The sequence below is a fragment of the Amblyomma americanum genome, chromosome 9, assembly GCF_052857255.1.
Source record: "Amblyomma americanum isolate KBUSLIRL-KWMA chromosome 9, ASM5285725v1, whole genome shotgun sequence".
In the NCBI taxonomy this organism is placed as follows: Eukaryota; Metazoa; Arthropoda; class Arachnida; order Ixodida; family Ixodidae; genus Amblyomma; species Amblyomma americanum.
Genome location: NC_135505.1, coordinates 98,600,130 through 98,611,966, shown reverse-complemented (window position 1 = coordinate 98,611,966; position 11,837 = coordinate 98,600,130).

The window sequence follows — 11,837 nt, the reverse complement described above, 5'->3', positions numbered from 1 at the left end:
CTCTTCATGATGTCATACCAACTGGCCTACACCAAAGTCCTTCTAAAGAAGCCCTGCTTCATACATTGCCTGGACGCAGGGACCGTACCATCGTTCTCTACTGGACTTCATCAAATCAGCTAGCCTTCTTTCCATTCATTTAATGTCTACTACATCATTCATCACACCTTCACCCATCACTGATTCCCTGGGGCAATAAATTTCGCTTAAAAAAATGAATAACTGGCACTTACGCCTTTGTGTGTTAACACGTCACGTCATGCCCCAGTCGCAGGTGTTTCCCAGATTCAGGTAGCTTCCGGCTTTGATGTGAATAGTTGCACGAGGGATATATATATATATATATATATATATATATATATATATATATATATATATATATATATATATATATATATATATATATATATATATATATATATATATATATAGGGCACGAGCGCATTTATCTGTTTCGCATCGCTAGGTGCCACTCAGTGCACTAGTGGCATGGTGGTATATATAGAAACGCTATGGTGGCAGCGTCCGACTTTAGCGGATCTAGCCACCATTCCTACAACAAATGGTCATACACCGCTGTACACAGAATAGCAGTTTTTATTATGGGCGCGTATACATCTAATACTCGTGCCTCATAGTAAGTGCAGAAAAAAAAACGATGGCTGATTTGCGTTGTTCAGCCGAATGCAAATTAGGTGCGATAGCAGTTCGGTTTTCACTTCGGTTGCGGTGTTCAGATCCAGCGCTCACAGATGGAGGGCGTTGGGATAGCGAAAACGAGTTAATGTCCGTATGTGCGGAATTGGTCATTCTCTACTTAACGTTCGCAGATCCCTGGAAGTCACCGTATACCACTCCTGTGGCAGTGGTGCAGCGGTTACGCGATGCGCCACAGCCTTGCGATGGCAGGCGCTACTATCGGAGGGGTTTGTGCGACCCCAGGTTGCTCTTTCCGTTGTTTGGGATGAGGGGCCTTCGGGTTGCCTGACTCATTCAGTCCCGCAGGTCCCGGCTCAAAACGATGGTGTCGGACTCCGTTACGAAGCGAACTGCACAGTAGATTAATTTTCACACATTTTCAGTCGCGATAGAAGTGACTCGGTAAGAGACCATAAGTCCGTTAAATACGGTTAATATTCCCAAGATCCCTGGCTGGGGAATAAAGTTCGGCGAACGACATCCAATCAGGTGGGCAGCTGTGGACACTGGTGGTACCGCCCACGGCAGGGGGCGGCGCTGATGCTCTCTCGCAGCTCGGTGAAAGGGGTAAAGACTGAGTCATCGAACACCGTTGTGTCGATTTCACCACTGGGGCAGGTCTTCGGTTCGGAGCCTCCATGGGAAAGGAATTTCAGGCCGTCTCCCAGCAGGTGAATGAGACACCTCGTGCTGCCCCGCAGGATGTCGGAAACACGAGAACTCTGAAGAGGCTCGCAGCCGCCTTGCATTTAGCACCACCAGCTTGAGCTTCCAACAGCATCACGCTCCGTCTGGCGACCCGAGGGCAGACTCGTACACCTGACGCCGCCGCCAGTCCTCGCCGCCTCGGTGCGCTAGGAATTTTTCCCAGGCTCTTGTTTGCCGATCTCAACACCGGGCAACCACTCGCGACCAGTCATTAATGGAACTGCTGCCTGGCACCACCGTGGGTGTATGTGTGTGCGTGCGCGCGTGTGTGTGTGCTGTGCGCGTGTGTATGTTAGTGTATGTGTGTGTGATTGTGTGCGTGTGTATGTGTGTGCAGATGTGTGTGTGTATGTGTGTGTATGTGTGTGTATGTCTATGTATCTATATGTGTGTGTGTGCGTGTGTGTATGTGTGTGTGTGCGTGCGTGTGTGCATGTGTGTGTGTGCTGTGCGTGTGTGTATGTGTGTGTATGTGTGTATGTATGTGTGATTGTGGTGTATGTGTGTGTATGTGTGTCTATGTGTGTGCGTATGTGTGGGTATATGTGTGTATGTGTGTGTGTATATGTGTGTATGTGTGTGTATGTGTGTGTGCGTGTATGTGTGTGTATGTGTGTATATGTGTGTATGTGTGTGTATGTGTGTGTGCGCGTGTGTATGTGTATGTGTGTGTATGTATGTGTATGTATGTGTGAGTGCGTGTGTGTATTTGTGTGTGTATATGTGTGTATGTGTGTGTATGTGTATGTATCTGTGTGTGTGTTTGTGTGCGTGTGTATGTGTGTGTATATGTGTGTATGTGTGTGCGTGTGTGTGTGCGTGTGTATGCGTGTGTGTGTGTGTGTGTGTGTGTGTGTATGTGTGTGTGTGTGTGTGTGTGTGTGTGTGTGTGTGTGTGTGTGTGTGTGTGTGTGTGTGTGTGTGTGTGTGTGTGTGTGTGTGTGTGTGTGCGTGTGTGTGTGCGTGTGTGTGTGTGGGCGCGCGCGCGCGCCCACCACCAGGCTGGCAATCGGGCAGCCTGCCACAAAGCAGGCTTCAGACAAACGAACAAGCGCACAAAAGCTAACTGCGGGAAATGGCCACTGTACGTGCTAACGCACTAAAAGAAGATCGCGTTTAGAAGCGCTGCATTGCTTGTGAACTATGTACATTGTTTCGCGCTGAGCTTCGCCAAGCATGAAGGCGAAAAATTGCGAAAATCCTCCCCGCTCCGCACCATGCGCCTGCCCCCGGAGCTGTGATCTATTTTACGCTCGTAACGCTAAAAGAAAAGAGAAAAAACCCGAAACCCTATTTCTCATGCTACACCCTCTCGTACAAAAAAGAAATAGTAAGTTGGTTTCCCTCGACGGACACTAGTGTCATGCGACCCGTGACGAAAGCGACGCCCCCACTTGCATGCTATACAGGCTCGGGCAGGGTTCATCCGTGTCCGCGACAGATGTCGCGCGACGAGCCGCGGATGTGTGACATGTCGCCAGCGTTTGGGAACACGGCTGCACCGCTGTTCACACACCACAGCACGACGACAGCACAACATGACCTCGTTTTCGGACACCCAGTGTAGGAAATGCGATCGCGTGACAACACGACTCGCACGCCTGACCTTGCGTGTGTTCGTGAAGCACTGGGGCGTCAACGATGCGCTCACGTCGACGCTTCTCTGCACTCTTGTTCTCACTGATTAAGCGGGTCACACACCAGCGAAGAGATCGCGGGCGAATCCCTGACGTCACGTCAAAGGCGCGGACTGCCCGCCTTCCTACAGGCATTCCCATGACGGATGAGAACAGGAGACCGACTCTCGACAGCTGGGTTGCAAATAAAGGCAGTCTAGCAAGCTCTATACGTCCTGGCTTCTGCTGGCTATATTCGTGGAAGATGTCCTTCGTTTTTGGTGCGATGTATTTGCTCGCTCAAGCGCACACGCGGTACAGTGATCTAGAATGATAAAGTACTCTATAGTCGGATACAACTCAAGAACGCAGCGGATTTTCTGTGTCTAAGGACACCCATCCAACCAATGGCGTCTGCTGATTCTCATGACCCCGCAAGCGTTCGTTTGTTCACCTAATCGAATAACTGATTCAGTAACTGACATACCGAAATATTGTGTTCTGGAACTGTTAGGTACTTGACAAGGAAAACAATAACTGGATTTGTTTTGCTAGACAATTAACTAGCGAATCAAATAAAGATATACAAAATAGCACACATTCCTCCTCAAAATTAGAGTAAGCGTTTGAACCACAGTGCCACAATACAGCCTTAGAAAACACGCCTAGGTTCTTCAAAGCTCTTGGTTTCTAATTGGGCTGGTTGGTGCATGATCTTGGGGCAGGAACAGCACAGCACGAGACAAATAAGGGACAGGCGGGACCCGACGCAGCGTCGTGTCCCGCCTGTCCCTTATTTGTCTTGTGCTGCGCTGTTCCTGCCACAAGATCTTGCTTTCTTGCCTTCTTGCTTTTTTGCCGTCTTGCTGTCTCGCCTGCTTGCCTTCTTGCTTTCTTGTAATCACTTGTGGAAGGACCTGCCGAACATCGCTGTAGCAGCACAAAATGCCATAGAGTTTGAACGATGACGGAAATGAAAACTGATCGTGTTTTTTGTTGTTATTTCTTGCTGCTGCTCCATCCCTGCTTTTCACCTCGTTTTTTTATTGTTATTTGTTTCTGATGTGGTCTATGGGAGTTTAACGTTCCAAAGCGACTCAGACTATCAGGGACGCCGCAGTGGAGGGCTCCGGAAATTTCGGGCACCTGGGGTTCTTTAACGTGCACTTGCATCCCACAGCACACGGGCCTCTATAATTTCGCCTCCATTGAAATGCGACCCCAGAGGCTGGGATCGAACGCGCGTCTTTCGGGTCAGCAGCCGATCGGCATAACCGCCGAGCCACCGCGGAGGCTCATTTGTTGCTGTTTGGTATTCGCACTTCTGACCATGCCTTTTTACGGTGTTTTGTAACTGCCCGAATTTTTTTTTTTACTATTGCTCTCCTCTGATAGCGCCAAGTGACGCCTACAGTATTAATAAACAATAAGTAAACAAATAAATAAATGGGTGCTTGTACACCATCAGAACAGAGACACCCAACTTACTCCATCCGCATCGACTGCAGCGACGAATCGATTGCCACGAAGCATTGAAGTGGCGTCTCGTGACACACCGTGCGTGAGCCAAATAAGTGCTTCTTCCCATGGTGCTAAAACCCTTCTGTAAGGCGTGCATTACCCGCGCTATGGATCAGATCCCAGCTATCCAGAGGCCATCTTCACGGCTGGTTTGCGTGCAAGATCAATTCGCTATTGGCATTGCCCAACCAGGAAACGAGTGATGCAATATCCGCACATGTACCATCGGTTGAAAAGGTTCCTTTGTAATCAGATGAGCTTCTAGGCCGTATAATCATCTTCATTATAGCCATCAGCTTACTACGCCCACTGCAGAGCGGAGGCCTCTTCCATTTCTCTCCAATTAACCCTATCCTTTCCCAGCGGCGCCCACCGTATCCCCGCGAACTTAATATTGACGATCGTTCATCTGACGTTCTTCCACCCCCTGCTACTCTTGACTTCTCTTAGAATCCACTCCGTTACCCTTAGAGACAAGCGGTTATCTAGCCTTTGCATTACACGTCGTGCCCATGCCCATTTTTTTTCTTGATTTCGACTGAGATAACGTTGACTCGGGTTTTTTTCCCTGACCCACTCTGCTCTCTTCCCATCTCTTCAGGACACTCCTGTAATCTCACTTTCCATAGCTAAATGTGCTATCCTCAAATTTATTTCCTGGCTTCCAAGTTACTGCCCCATTGGTCAGTATTGGCAAGGTACAACTATTATATGTTTTCTATTGAAGGTAAACTGGTAAGGTACTATGATCTGAGCTGCTATACGTCGTATAAGGGACACAAATTACGTCCCATGGTATTTCAGAGTCTTGGAGTTGCGACTACTCTTCATCAGGAGTGTCCCGTTGCGAGTTACTGCATTGGTTAATATTGGCAAGGTACAACTACTATATGCTTTCCACTGGAGGCATACTGATAAGCTGTTATTCATTAACTGACCTGTTATGCATCGTGTAAGGGACACAAGTTACGCCTTTGGCATTTCAGAGTTTTGAAATTGTGGTTCCTCTTCGTCATGATGCTTCCGTCCGTTGTGCGAAAGTAAATGGGCTGTTTAAATCTTGACCGCTACAGATGCCTCCAGAGCTTCACTTCGGGACTTGCAAACAAGTCCTGAAGCGGTAACATTTCGAAACGACGTCTTACTGTTCCAGTCTAAGCAGTTCAGTAAAGCCTGTCCGTCATGAACTGACAGTATCAACCGCGCTGCACCTTCCGCCGACACACTGGCGGACCTAGCTTGGCGGCCGGTTCTCCGGCCGAAATAGACGGTTTTCCGACGTCATGTGTGATTGCGCGTTTTGTCATGTCTCCATGCACGCCTGCCGCACTCAACCGCTTGTAGAAGGTGTACCCTGCCTCTGCAGTTACTTCAAAGTGCTCGCTTCCATACGGTCACCGTTGAACTAGGAAACAGAGTAGGCTAAAAAAAAAAAAATCTTCGCTAAGGTTAGGAAGAACCGGAAGCATCGAATACTCCATTCCTGAAAGCAACCTTGTTGAAAAGGGCCAAGTGGTGCGAAATTAACAACCTTATTAGACAGCGTGAAAGGGGCGATCAATCAGGGCCACAATCTGTCAACGTCTTCCTTTCACGCATTTACCTAAAGGCAGCACTTCACGTCTCCGAAGCTATTCAAGAATGGCTCCTCCCCTTATCCTCGCATTCTTTAAACTGCGCTGTTTGGTGTTTGTACACGAGCTACGAGCCCTTCAAGCAGTACGGTGCCCATGACACCACATCGAAGCTGTCTATGGTGCATCTGCGCATTTCCTAGCTGTCCCGCACCAAAATTACTACACCCACGCTTTCTCGCACACACAGCAACGCGGCCAGCAGAGGGCGTCTGATGACCGGTGCTGCGACGTGCAACTGAATGCATGAATAGGCTAAAAGATGCCGATAAGGCCTCTGCGACACCTTTACGTCCGAATACGAAAACCACTGGAGCACCTAACAAAGCCAATGCTCCTCTTAACGGCCTACTCCCAAAACATGCTCGCAAGCGCACGCAGGCACATTTAAGATTGCTGCTCCCGACTTGTGCTCTCTGTCGGCCAAGCGTGAAGCTCTCCCCGTAGGCAGTAGGCCACGGTAGGCCACACCGCGAGGTCTTCGCCTCCGTGCCACGCCCGGCTGACTTTTCTCAGGAGGGACCTGCCCGGCTCCCTCGGCCGGAAAGGTGTAGGGCACGCTGGGGAGGGCGGCCGTAGTAAGCCAGCCCTTGCCCTTGCGTAGTAAGGGGCGCCGGTGCGTAGTGGCGTAGTCGTGCTACGCGTTTGTTTACTGCGCCGCGGCGAGCGGGCGGAATTCGGGGGTTGCGCGGATCGTGATGCTGGGAGGGGAAGGATGGGGAGGAGGAAGAGGAGCGAGAGGGAGGGAGAATGTGGGAGGTTGCGCTCCGAGAGCGAGGGTGATCGTGCGGGAGCAAGTTGAGGTAGGTCTCCCGTTTGCCGGCTGCCCGTAGCTCTCTTTTTCTTATTTATTATTCTTTCACCAGTATGCACTCTGCTTCTGTTCTTCGCGGCTAGATTCTTTTTCTCACTCTCTTTTTCTCTTTGTGGGGAAGCCATGTGCAAGCGGTGTGTAAGCAAGTGGCTGGGGCGTCATGAGAAACACCCCAGAAGGTGAATGAGCCATCTCCACTTAACTCTTTGCTGACTTTTCCTTTGCTTCCAGCGCGGGCGCCTTTGGCGGAACTTTTGCGGTAACAACCGTGGCAGATAGGTTTCTCACAGTGTATCAGTACTAGCAGTGGTGGTAACAGTACTTATAGGAGGCAATGGTAGAGAAGTTAGGAGCTGGTTATCTCGTAGATAGGTGGCTTTTCAACTGAAGGTTTGCCATTTTTTATGTTAAGCGTGGTGCTCTATATAGGGTATTGTACCGGATTCTCCAGCCAGCACTTTCAGAAATTCCTAACCATACAAATTTCAAAGAAGGAAGAAACTCTTTTTCAGAACACCACGATATTTTGAATGATTTACGCTGTAACCGAGTTTCGCCACGGCCCACAATTTGTTCCTGAAAATATTTTTTTTGAAGAAATTTTCGGACTTTTTCGGTGAGACCCACGGTATATTGTTTTCTGTATACAAAACAAAATTAACTCACGGCAACAAAGCACCTGGCCTCACAGGTCACTTTGACCCTTCCGAGAATAAAAATACTAGTGACATTTAAGCACCTTCGGTAGAAATCAAAAGATTTCAAAACAAAACCCCCGTTCGCACCTGACGCCCCCTTTGGGACCAGATCTCCGTGGTCCAGCTGCCATGCGGATCAAGAGGGGCAACGCGGGTCAGAGAAGGGGGACCCACGCAGGCAACCGGATGGCCACCGGCAGACATGCATGCCTTCTAACATCGTAGCATCCCTCGCTCGTTCTTCACTCGGGAGGAAAGGGTACCACGCATGCGTGCACCCAACTTGCGTGCGCGCATTTTCCCCCTTCGCTCCGCTGAGCCACTGTTCGTCTGCTACACCCACGCTGTCGTCTGCTACCGGGACGATTAACCCCTTCTTCTCTTAGGCCTTTTACTTCTTTTTAACCCCAAGCTCTTCAACGTAGTAATCGGCAATGTGCCTTCTGCTTCGGCATCATCGCGTGCGCGTTCGAAAGGGCGGACGTCCTCCTGGTGCACCGTATACACCGCGGGTATATATGATGCGATCCCCGAGACAAGTGGTTACGGGCACGCCATGTAGCAACGTACCACCCGTCCTGGGCGGAGCGGGTTGAAAGATCACGGCGGGGGCGGGGTGGCCACTAGCGTGATGAGACTAGCGTTTGTGGCGGTAGCGTCCGCAAGAAGAGGTCCGTTTTCTCGTATGTATGCTGTGCGGCACACCTGTGGTCGTTCTTGCACGTGATTTGTCTTCCTGCGAAGGTCCTGAACGAGATCCGGCTTGAGGATGCTTTGTCTCATGCAGAAAGCGGATCTAGGCTGTGCATGTTCCCGTTAGCTTGCGCCGGCTTTTAGATGAAGACTGAAGGAGATGATTATCACGTCCGGCCCATGCCATGTGCAATAGACGATGCTGCTGACACATAACCGCGGAGTAGTAGCCTTTACGTCCGTCCGGTCATCTTCACCTGGCTGCACACTTCCTGCCTCACGCAGGATATCAAGGCGGAACTAGCTTTGGCGAGTTCTGGACTATTTCTGACATCTTTAAATCCTGGTTGCTTTATATTGCACGTCTGTCTTCTATACGGCGATCATACAAAACGCTCAACTGTGCCCACCGCAGTGGCTCAGTGGTTAAGCGCTCTCAGGACCTGTGGGGGGACGAGAAGGCGCACGCGACCGCCCGAGGGCTCACTTTCCGGTCGATAGCCGCTGACGCGCCGCCTCCACGCGAGGAACACCTCCCATCGGGTGGCGAACTCGCAACATTCCATGAAATAATTACTCATAATAAGCTCGGTCGTAAGACCTATCCAGCAGCAGATAAACAGCTCAGTAGGAAAGAGGAAATCATGAGGAGGAAATTGCAAACCGGGGTGTTTCCAAACTCTCAACTGTACAGTAAATGGCATCCAGAAGTCTTTAATCCTAGATGTACGCACTGCAATAGCATTGCAGATCTAGTCCACATGGTCTGTACCATCCCTCTCTGTAACGACCCGAATAGAAATGTACAATCCTGGGAGACCTTTTTGCTCATCCAAGAAGCACAAGAACAACGCAAAGTCATCGGTCTCGCCCTGACCGCCGCCGAGTCCCAAGGAATTCCGGCTGACGGTTAGGGGAATGGTTTATGGTTTATGTGGGTTTAACGTCCCAAAGCGACTTAGGCTATGAGAGACGCCGTAGTGAAGGGCTCCGGAAATTTCGACCACCCGGGGTTCTTTAACGTGCACTGACATCGCACAGCACACGAGCCTCTAGAATTTCGCCTCCATCGAAATTCGACCGCCGCGGCCGGGATCGAACCCGCGTCTTTCGGGCCAGCAGCCGAGCGCCATGACCACTCAGCCACCGAGGCGGCTGGTTAGGGGAATGAAGGGGGGTTTAGGCTATAGCCTTCTTCCCCGTAATTTGGGACGTTAAACCCCTATAGACCATAAACCAAACCTAACTACATAATTTCATAAAATACTTTGAAGCATGCCTTTAGCTCATTAGTCGAATTTTTGATGTGTTAAAACGCTACAAGTTTCTTATCTCGGGCACATTTTCCTGGTCAGGTTAATGTCAACCAAAAAAGTTATTCCCTTTCCCTTAACATTAATCATCCAATGTTACTTAATCATGATTTTATTTTTCTTTTTGAATGTATTTGTATTTATATGAATATATTTAGGCTTCAAGACAGAACATGGAACCCTTAATTTTTTCCCGAGGATTACAAGGCGTATAGTGATGGACACGCAGGGCGATTTTAAATAAAATAGATTAATATACTTTTTTAAGCGGTAATTAAAATCAACCGTTTTTTTTTTATAACTGAAGTTCAGGAAGTTTTCAAGACGAAATTAAAAAAAAGTTGCCCGTCTAAAGTTACTGCTTTTCCCTGACGGTTGTACAAAGGCCGTAAATATACTGAGGAAAAATTTTGACGTTAAATTTATAAAAAAAAACTTGTCCAGTAATCGGAACTCTTATTTTTTATCAATGTTTAAAATTTTCTCGCCGCAAAATTTCGGCTGCGAAAAGAAGTTTATCTGCTGATTTCAAAAAAAAAACAGTTCGCATATATTTACTAAAGAAATCGAGCATAAAAAAAATCTTATCTGTAATACTACATGGCTCCATGCTTGCAACTCTGTGAAATGGAAAACGTGCAGTTTTTCGTCGGTTGAGACATAGTTTCTTTTTTCTTTTGAAGAAGAAAAGGGCAGTTTCTTGCAATACTAAGATGCATCCATTAATATCCGGAAACTTGCCCGTCACATATAAAAAGCTCATTGAAAACAAAGAAGCAATGAAACCTTGGTTACTGCCCCTATTGTTCCTCTTGTTTTGGTTACGCGTTATGAAGTACAGATTGGTTTTATTCTTTGTCGTCCTATTTCAACCCATTTCTAACAGGTCAGGCATTGTTAAAACGATTTTCAATCCCATTCTAACAAGGCAGGCATTAATGTACATGGTAGGCATTCTATCAGTGTGTTTTGTAAAAACTGTCGACTCTTCTTTCTAAATCAAAGAAAGATATAAAGTGAAAATCATGGAAATGTTTTCGATCTCACATGCATGTTTTATTCCATAACACTTCTCCGCTCACGTTAACATTTGCATTCGTGGAACCTGCCTGTCCATCCTTCAGCTGGCAATTCCACATGTACTACAACAACTGCTAAATTTTACAATACTTGGCGGCACTCGGACACGTCGAGGCGCTGCGGTGTGCGCTGCCATGTTTGGGGTGCACTCTTAGAAGACAAACTGCTGGTCCGCAATCATGCATTACTATGCGTGTCATCCCGGCAATCCGAATGGGTGCTTTAGAATCCGCGCGCATGGAGATATAAACCTTAATAACACACGACTAACCATTACTGTCACCATAACTGGCCACATAGACAATTGCCTGACCATTAATCCCTTTCTGTGAACATTGCCTAAACATTAACCTAAATCACTATCTGAAACCCTTTATCCGAGGAATGGTTAAGAGCTAAATTTTACTCATAAGACCAAACTATTTCTGACAAAAACATTATATCTGCAATCTACCCTTTTCAACTATTTCCTAAATTTGCATATCACAATCAATATATCAGCAGATTCCCGTCGGCAAAGCTCCCCACTTGCTTCCGAATTTCAACGCCGTCCTAAATAAATCGTTCCCCGCTGAATCATCGATAGAAACAGAAAAAAGAAAGATTTTCCTATACATCGGATGAATGCGTCATTACCTTCAATAATTCTATGCCAGTGTCTACAAATTTCTAATATTCAGAATTTTTGTATAAGAATGTTTGTACTTGAAAAAAGATGTAGCGCAAAAGAGACGAGCACGGGAGGGAGACACGACAAAGACGAACGCTACAAACAACTGGCTTTATTTCCATAACTGATATCAATATATAGTGTACACATCGCATGCGCACACGACACAAGGCGGCGCTGGGCTTCTTGACAGAAAAAAAAGAAAAAGAAAAAGGGGAAATTTGATTGCATATCTACAATCGCAGCAAGAACGAGTATCAAAATGTATCATCTGCGAAAAAAGGGAAGAGTGGGGCGGGGGGCAAACAGGCAATGAAGAGGAATCTACAGAAAAAAAAAACCAAAAGAAAAAACAGGCACGCACGATAGAGGCGGTGTTATTCTTACAGAA